The sequence below is a fragment of the Littorina saxatilis genome, linkage group LG14, assembly GCF_037325665.1.
Source record: "Littorina saxatilis isolate snail1 linkage group LG14, US_GU_Lsax_2.0, whole genome shotgun sequence".
Lineage (NCBI taxonomy): Eukaryota > Metazoa > Mollusca > Gastropoda > Littorinimorpha > Littorinidae > Littorina > Littorina saxatilis.
Window position 1 is genome coordinate 9,801,339 of NC_090258.1, and position 7,500 is coordinate 9,808,838.

Here is a 7,500-nt window from a genome sequence, read left to right on the forward strand (position 1 = left end):
CTTTTTTTCACGTTTGCCTGCGTTCACTCTAAATTTGCCGCCTAAAACGGACTCGTTTCTGTTCACAGCCAAAGCTTTCATGACACAAAAAATGGCTGTATATGACAGCTAAAACAGTATTTGTTACATTTTAACAGTGTGTACCCTGAGTTTCTACTGTAAACAAAATATGATAGCAGAACCTCAAAGTATGTGTGAGTCCCCTAATATGGACCACCTTCAACAAATCGAAGAAAATAAAAACTAAAGGCAATTTTAATTAATTCATAAAGAAGCTTGCTGAAAATCACCTATAACCAGCCCTCGAGATATCAAAAAAATATAACAAATAGTCTCTTTTTTTGGAAGTTGATAATTTCACTTATTTTCACTCTGTTTTTGATAAGCTTCTTCAGTTTCCTGGTGTGCTTCAAATAATGCTCTCATCAACCCAAAACAGCTAAATCTAAAGCATATTTGAATTGGTCTGACTTGCACACTAAGTTATATCATGTTATTTTGAAGTATAGGGGGCTTTTTACAGTGATTCGTGAAGGCCGCTTCACTGGTCCATATTGGGCGCCCAGGCGCCTAATATGGACCATTTGTGATTTTTGTTCTGTATTTAATTTTTGCTGAAGGTCTATCAAAGCTATTTCACTCTAAATAGGCCTAACGGTTAAACTAAGACTGAGAGAAGGACTACCAACCACAAAATGAAACTTCTTCGCAAGAAAACAAGCTAGTTATCAGCAATAAACAAAAAGTGGTCCATATTAGGGGCCCTTCCCCTACGTGATGCATGTACGACTGAAATAGATGTACATGGATTGCATCTTGCATTTGTAAGATCTCAATCCTTCAGTCTAGTCAGTAAACACAGTTGTATCAAATGTTTGCAATCAAATGTTTGCAAGTAGCTAGACATTTTGAAATACAAGAACTGTTTCAAACCATAACTTGGCCGGCCTAATCTGTAAACAAACAGGAATCGCTAGCTTTTCTGAAGAAGACGGACCACATACATTGACAGAGATGCTGTATGTACAACAAAATATCTTAACCTTGCGGAAAAAGGAGAAGGAAAAAAAAAGACTTTTCTTGACTATTTGTAAAATGTCCTGACATTAAATACTGATGTAAAACACGGCCAGAATACAATGGTCACTGACAGAGGGACGTCGAACTGATTTTGAAATCACTACTGACTGGACTACTACGTCACCGAAACGTTTACCGTCCTTTGAAGCTTCACAGATAAAAATGTGATAAGTATGCAGACCAGAGCAGCATGGAGTCTTTCATGCCACCAGATTCTGAAGACATCAAGGGGGTAAGATGGGAACCCTAGTGAAGCTGGCTCCAGAGTACTTCAGTGAGACATCTAACATCTCGATCGCCCCAAAGCGGACACAAACCTCTACCTTTCGGTTCCTTGTACCATCAATTTCTTCAGAAAAAAAGAACGTAAACTGAATTAAAGATTTCATCATAGATAAAATCAGCAAATCATCCGTGTCAGTAATAACAAAAGTAAGTATTGTACGACATGTCTCAGCATAACCCAAAAAATCATGGTACTCACTTTAAAACCAGCAAAGAATGAAGCAAAATATTTAACGAATCTCGGTTCACTGCATTCTCCACTTTAAAACCAAAACACAAAGCACAAAGCAGCACATTCACAAAATACAGGCGTGCATACTTATACCGCCGAGATATGGGAAATACCAACGCTACAGGATTACATTACACTAGCACAATAAAACGCTTAGCGGTCACGCAGTTTGCAGCGGCTGACTCAGCTTAAAGGTGCTGTCCTACGCAAGGTAGCAACCTGAACACTGAGGATCCCCACGCACGCACGCACGCACACACACACACACACACACACACACACACACACACACACACACACACACACACACACACACACACACACACACACACACACACACACACGGATGTTTCTTTGATTTTTGTTTTTCTTGTTTAAATCTGCCGAAATGTCTAAACAAGTTTCGGCAAGTTTCGAAAGAAAAGTTTCGAAAGAAAAAGACAGCCTTTGGTGTCACCTTTCCCTCGACCGTGAGGAAAGTTCGGCAGCCTTGCCGAAATGACTGCAGTTTGGAAGAAGTGTCAGCATTGTACTGACTGTTTATGCAAACGACATTCCTGTGGTGCCATGCGTTTGACTTTTAAACATCTAAAATTGTAGCTAATTCACCAGTCAAACAATTGTCGGGATATCGTCACCAGGTAAATAGCTAAATAGTGTTTAAGGCTGTTTACTTGCTTACCTCAATTAAGAAAAGAGCTGGAAAAATAAATGAGTATATAATTGTCGGAACTGATTAACTTTTTTACAATAAAATGCAACTATGGTCCGGTTGAATTTGACTGTTTAGGGGGTTATTGGGGGTGGGGGTAGGGGGCTGATGGCGCGGGAGGGGGTTAGACCTGGATTTAACACGTCCCATTGAAGCCTTTTCTAGCTTCTTTAACTAGACAGAGGGCAGGTGGCAGAAAGCAAGACAAGCCAAGGGTACAGTATCCGGGTGGCCAGGATCAATTACTCTCACATTCTCTGACACGGTGAAAGGGCTTTTCGTAAAGAGTGTAAAAGGGGTGCATACGAGGTTATCAAGGAGAGATCATAGGTGAGTGGGCGAAGACTGACGAAAGATCCGCCGATGAAAACATAAACCGCAGAGACAAGGACATAGGTACACGTTTTATTGTAATGTATAGTGTTTATAAACAATTGGGAAAAGCTTATAATATAATTATATATAGGAATAATAACAGTCATTTAAATACATCACGACGACAGGGAGAGCGGATGAATGAGACAAGCAAGTGGAAGTGAAGGAGAAGCTTGTAGTTGTTGTTGTTGTTGTTGTTGTTGTTGTTGTTGTTGTGGATGCATGTACTGCTGCTGCTACTGTTGCTGCTCCTAATGATGACAATGATGATGATGATGATGATGATGATGATGATGATAACCGCGGCTGCTGCTGCTGCTGCTGATGATGATGATGATGGTGATTATGATGATGATGATAATGATGATGATGATGTTGAGGATGATGATGATCATCATAACACGCAAACCCGCCAGCATCGTGAAATAAAGACTGAGCGAGCACAAGGTCAGAGGGCAAGAACAGGTCGGCATCTTTATAGCGCACCTATCTTGATGTCTGTCAAAAACTGCATGGAGTGAAAGAGAGAGAGAGAGACAGAGACAGATAGACAGACAGACAGACAGACAGACAGATAGACAGACACACAGACAGAGATAGAGGCAGAGAGAAAGAGACAGAAAGAAAAATTAAGACAGAGACAGGGCCAAAGAGGGGGTGAGAGACAGATTCTGAACTGGAAGACAGATCGACAGACAGGAAAAACAAAGACACTGAGACGGAGAGAGAGAGAGAGAGAGAGAGAGAGAGACAGACAGACAGAGGCAGACAGAGGCAGAGACAGAGACAGAGTCAGAGAGACAGAGAGACAGAGAGAGACAGAGAGAGAAAGAGGGCGGAGTGCAGTACGTTAGGGAGGGTGTCTCGCTGAGTGTACACGTATCAACAATAAATTTACACCCTTTCACAAGTGATTGTTATTCCTGAGTTACAAATACATTACGTCTAACCATCACATTCAACCCTCTCAAAAAGAAGATGTACAAAACAGCGACTGTAAACGAACTGCAGTCTTGGCAAGATAATTATTCAGTATAGTCTGTAGCTACCCTGTTAAGTCAAGCGGCAGCGGCTACTCTGTCTCTTAAGTTAAAACAAGAGGCGAAGCCTTCAAGGCTCACGTAAGAAATAGACAAACAGTAACACAAACTCAATCACTCCGTCACACATACACACCCACACACACAGTAAGCTTAGGTGACACTGTGCAAGAAAGAGAGACACTAGATCTAGATCTGTCTGTCTGCATGTAGCCTACTTACAGGGAGGGACACGACTGCCAAATAGTCTCGGCCCGCTCAAAATAACAATGACCGAGACCACACACACCACGCGAGAGAGAAAGACTACAGGGAGGCATGCCGTCATGATGCATTAATTGACGTCAAGCACTTTTGACCGTGACGTAATCTTATGCGAGCTTTATCCATAGTCTTGGATAACCACTCACACATAGACTCGGAAATTAGGCTAGGCAGAATTCATCAGATTTCACCTCCTGTGTGAACAAATTGCTATAAAATTTATTTCACCTTTTTTGTACTCTACATGCATCCATTGATCAGGTAAAACCGAGTTGGCCAACGTTTTCCCATGCGAACTATATTTTTGAAGCTTTTAAAGAATGATGACAACTGCGCAATAACGGTATTCTGAATATGCTCCGTCCCTCACTTCTCACGTCTATAACATGTCTTATTTTAAGGGATGTGCCATATGTCACTCATATAGTATGTAAGAAAAGCACATTCAGTTGATAAATAGGTTCAATTGCATTTATTTAGCGCGAAATAACGTAGCCGAAGCTCAAATCTAGCGCATTCGGTGTGGTTTCACAGGGCGCGTCTCCCGGGTCGCGTTTGACAGGTATGTGAGTTGACAATTACTGTGCTGATATTCTCCCTCGTTTACCCGTTACTGTTGCATTACACATGTGAACATGCACACGCACACTCTATTCAACATGACCTCGTACTTACGCTAAAGCCCGTCTTCATCGTCTGATGTACCTACACAGGCAACCTCGGTCACAGTGTTGGCACAGCTCTCCCCTCTGCACTCTCCACAGCCAGACGTACACACGAGGCCGTGTTTTCGGCATGAACATCTTGCTGTTCGACACTCTGTCTTGCAATTGCATCGGATGACATCGAGTAGATCACCAGGAGCAGCAGCAATGTCAATGAGAATAGGAAGCATGGCGCCTTGAACAATCTCCCATCCCCAGTCCATCGGATCCAGGAGGAACTGTTCTTGATGCAAGTGCATCCATTCTTGCACCTGGAAGTATGTTCTCATGGAATGGAATTTAGCTGCTGCTGATGTAGGTGGGAGTTTGCAGGGCTGAAACGATGAGGTACATGTAGAGACTTTCTGAATGTACTTGATGTAGCGGAGGAAGTTCAAAGTGTCTCTTTCCTTCCCCCCATAGAGTTCTACAAAGGCCCTTTCTCCTGCTCCTATCAGCTCATCAGTGTGTAACCGAGTGCCGAAACACTACGATCACCTCGGGAGGCGAAGTGCAATCAAACAGGATTGAAAATGTTAGAGCTAATTTCTTAGCCCTATAAAAACTGTTATGCAAACCCGAAGGTTTCCATGAACATACAGACAATCGGAAACCACCAGACCCAATCACAAACAGAATTCTACAATACACCGGTGTTGACTTTTAAAGGCCAACAACTCGGGTGCAGAGTCTGCTGTGAAAGGAGCAGAAGCCTCCCCTGTCACAATCGCCCCCGTTTGAATGAACTTCGTCCCGAAGTTCCGAACCGGGGGACCACTGTCCATCCCAAGTTCGCAGAATGGGAACAGCACGAAAATGTTCAGTGGTCATATTATGCCATTACCTGAACATATCATGCCGAGTCCCATCCCTGCTCGCAAGCACCAGATGTAACCGAGTGCTGAAACACTACGATCACCTCGGAAGGCGAAGTGCAATCAAACAGGATTGAAAATGTTAGGGCTAATTTCTTAGCCTTATAAAAACTGTTATGCAAACCCGAAGGTTTCCATGAACATACAGACAATCGGAAACCACCAGACCCCATCACAAACAGAATTCTACAATACACCGGTGTTGACTTTTAAAGGCCAACAACTCGGGTGCAGAGTCTGCTGTGAAAGGAGCGGTAGCCTCCCCTGTCACAAGTGTCTCTGCAAGGACTGGCGCTGAAGACATGGGCCTGCTGCCCGAACACTGTTGACTGGGTCAATTTCGTTAAACACATTGGTTTTCCAATCCCGAATGGACTGCTAATTGTATCGCATCCACCAAAGGCGTGCGCAAACAGGATGTTCTCACAAACTTGAGATCCAAGAACAGTCTGGACTTTTCTGATGTCCCACACTTTTGCAGCTGATTTTGCTGTCGATGATCTCACTGATGTGAAGAAGACGGGGCAGTGATCTGGCGTAAGATGGTACAACAGAAGGATGAGCAGATCGGTGTCCTCGCCAACCAGAATCACGTTTCCCTTCCTTGCCAATTCAAGAGAAGTCTTTACGACGAGCCTATCAGCATCAGCAGTTGTATGGACAGTGTCAAAGCCGTGCTGTGAAAAACGGGAACTAAGGAGGTTGATGAACCGCTGTTTGTTGTTTGGATTCGTCAGGAAGCGCTCCTTTGGTTCGCACAGGACCATGTCACCCTCAAAAGTGATGGCACATGCTGTATTGGCTCTGCTTGTTCTTCACAAATGGGCTGCATCTTTGGTGGTAGGTCCGCAGCTGTATCCATTAAAAACAACAGTTCCTTTGCCAAAATGACGAATGAGAAAGTCTGCGTAACTCTGAGTAAGCTGGTTGTATGTTGAACCACGGCACCAGGGCAGAAGGTGCAACAGCAAGCCACCATCGATGACATATGTTACATCATCAGGAATAACACCATTTACCTGCTTTGTTGAAGTCCAGATGTAAGTTGCCAGTGCAGCCTTGGTACCTTGTCTTGGCAGACCACCCGAATCTGGGACACTGCACATCTCAAAGGCAAAGGCGTCCTCAAGACATCCGTTGGTGTTCTTCACAGTTGTCACTAGTCTCTGGACCAACAGCATGGAGTGAACATGTACTAGATCATCGTGCAGATTGGACGACTTGGCTTTCAGAGCCATGGTTACAGCTTGATCCTTCTTTTTAAAGGTGAAATCCACAACATTATTTCCTATCATGCTGCTCAGAATCTTGTTTCCTACGCCTTTTGCTTGTTCTGCATTCACAGTAGCTTCAGCTTCTTTTCCGCTTGAAATGGATCGGAGGGCTGTATCCACAGTGAAAGGGTTCCTATCAAGCAGATATCTCAAGATCAGCTGAATGTCTGTGTGATCTCGCTTCTGCCTTGCCACGCTCAACTCTTTGTGCTGCGTTTGTTGCTCGCTAGAATGGAATGCAACGTCTGTGACAGACTGCATTGCGTCGGGGATTTCTGCACAGGCAGGCATACACAGTAGTAGGTGGGAGATCAATGCCATATGATTGCGCAGCATTCAGTTCAAATTTCCGTACCTCTGTGTAAGAACAGCTACAGCCAAGGTGGCTGAGGGTATCGATCAGAAACCGTGAACCGAATGATCGGTGCATTTGCACGCCAAGTGCAAACTGCAATGGTGCAATAACAGTGGTTGGCCTACTGAGCTGAATGATTGCTTGTCCTATTGCACTGATATAATGTTAGGTAACCTTGAAAGAAATACATGTACATATCCACTAACAAATGCACAGATTAATAAATAAACGCAACGTAAGTAGGTGAAGCTGAACATGGAAAAAAAACTTATTACCTAACAGTCACATGCACGATCCACGTTGT

At 43.6% G+C, this 7,500-nt stretch overlaps 1 protein-coding gene across 10 annotated transcripts in view; it reads right to left on the reverse strand.

Annotated features, from left to right (window-relative positions):
- Positions 1-7,500, reverse strand: part of LOC138947066 (microtubule-associated protein tau-like) — a 144,840-nt gene that overhangs the window by 80,460 nt on the left and 56,880 nt on the right. Inside the window, exon 1 of one of the 10 annotated variants that reach the window (XM_070318492.1) lies at positions 1,565-1,706. The exons of the other annotated variants lie outside the window; for them this stretch is intronic. The gene's annotated coding sequence lies outside the window, so the exon portion shown is untranslated. Of the gene's footprint in view, positions 1-1,564; positions 1,707-7,500 lie in introns of those variants that run through there. 10 annotated transcript variants of the gene reach the window in all.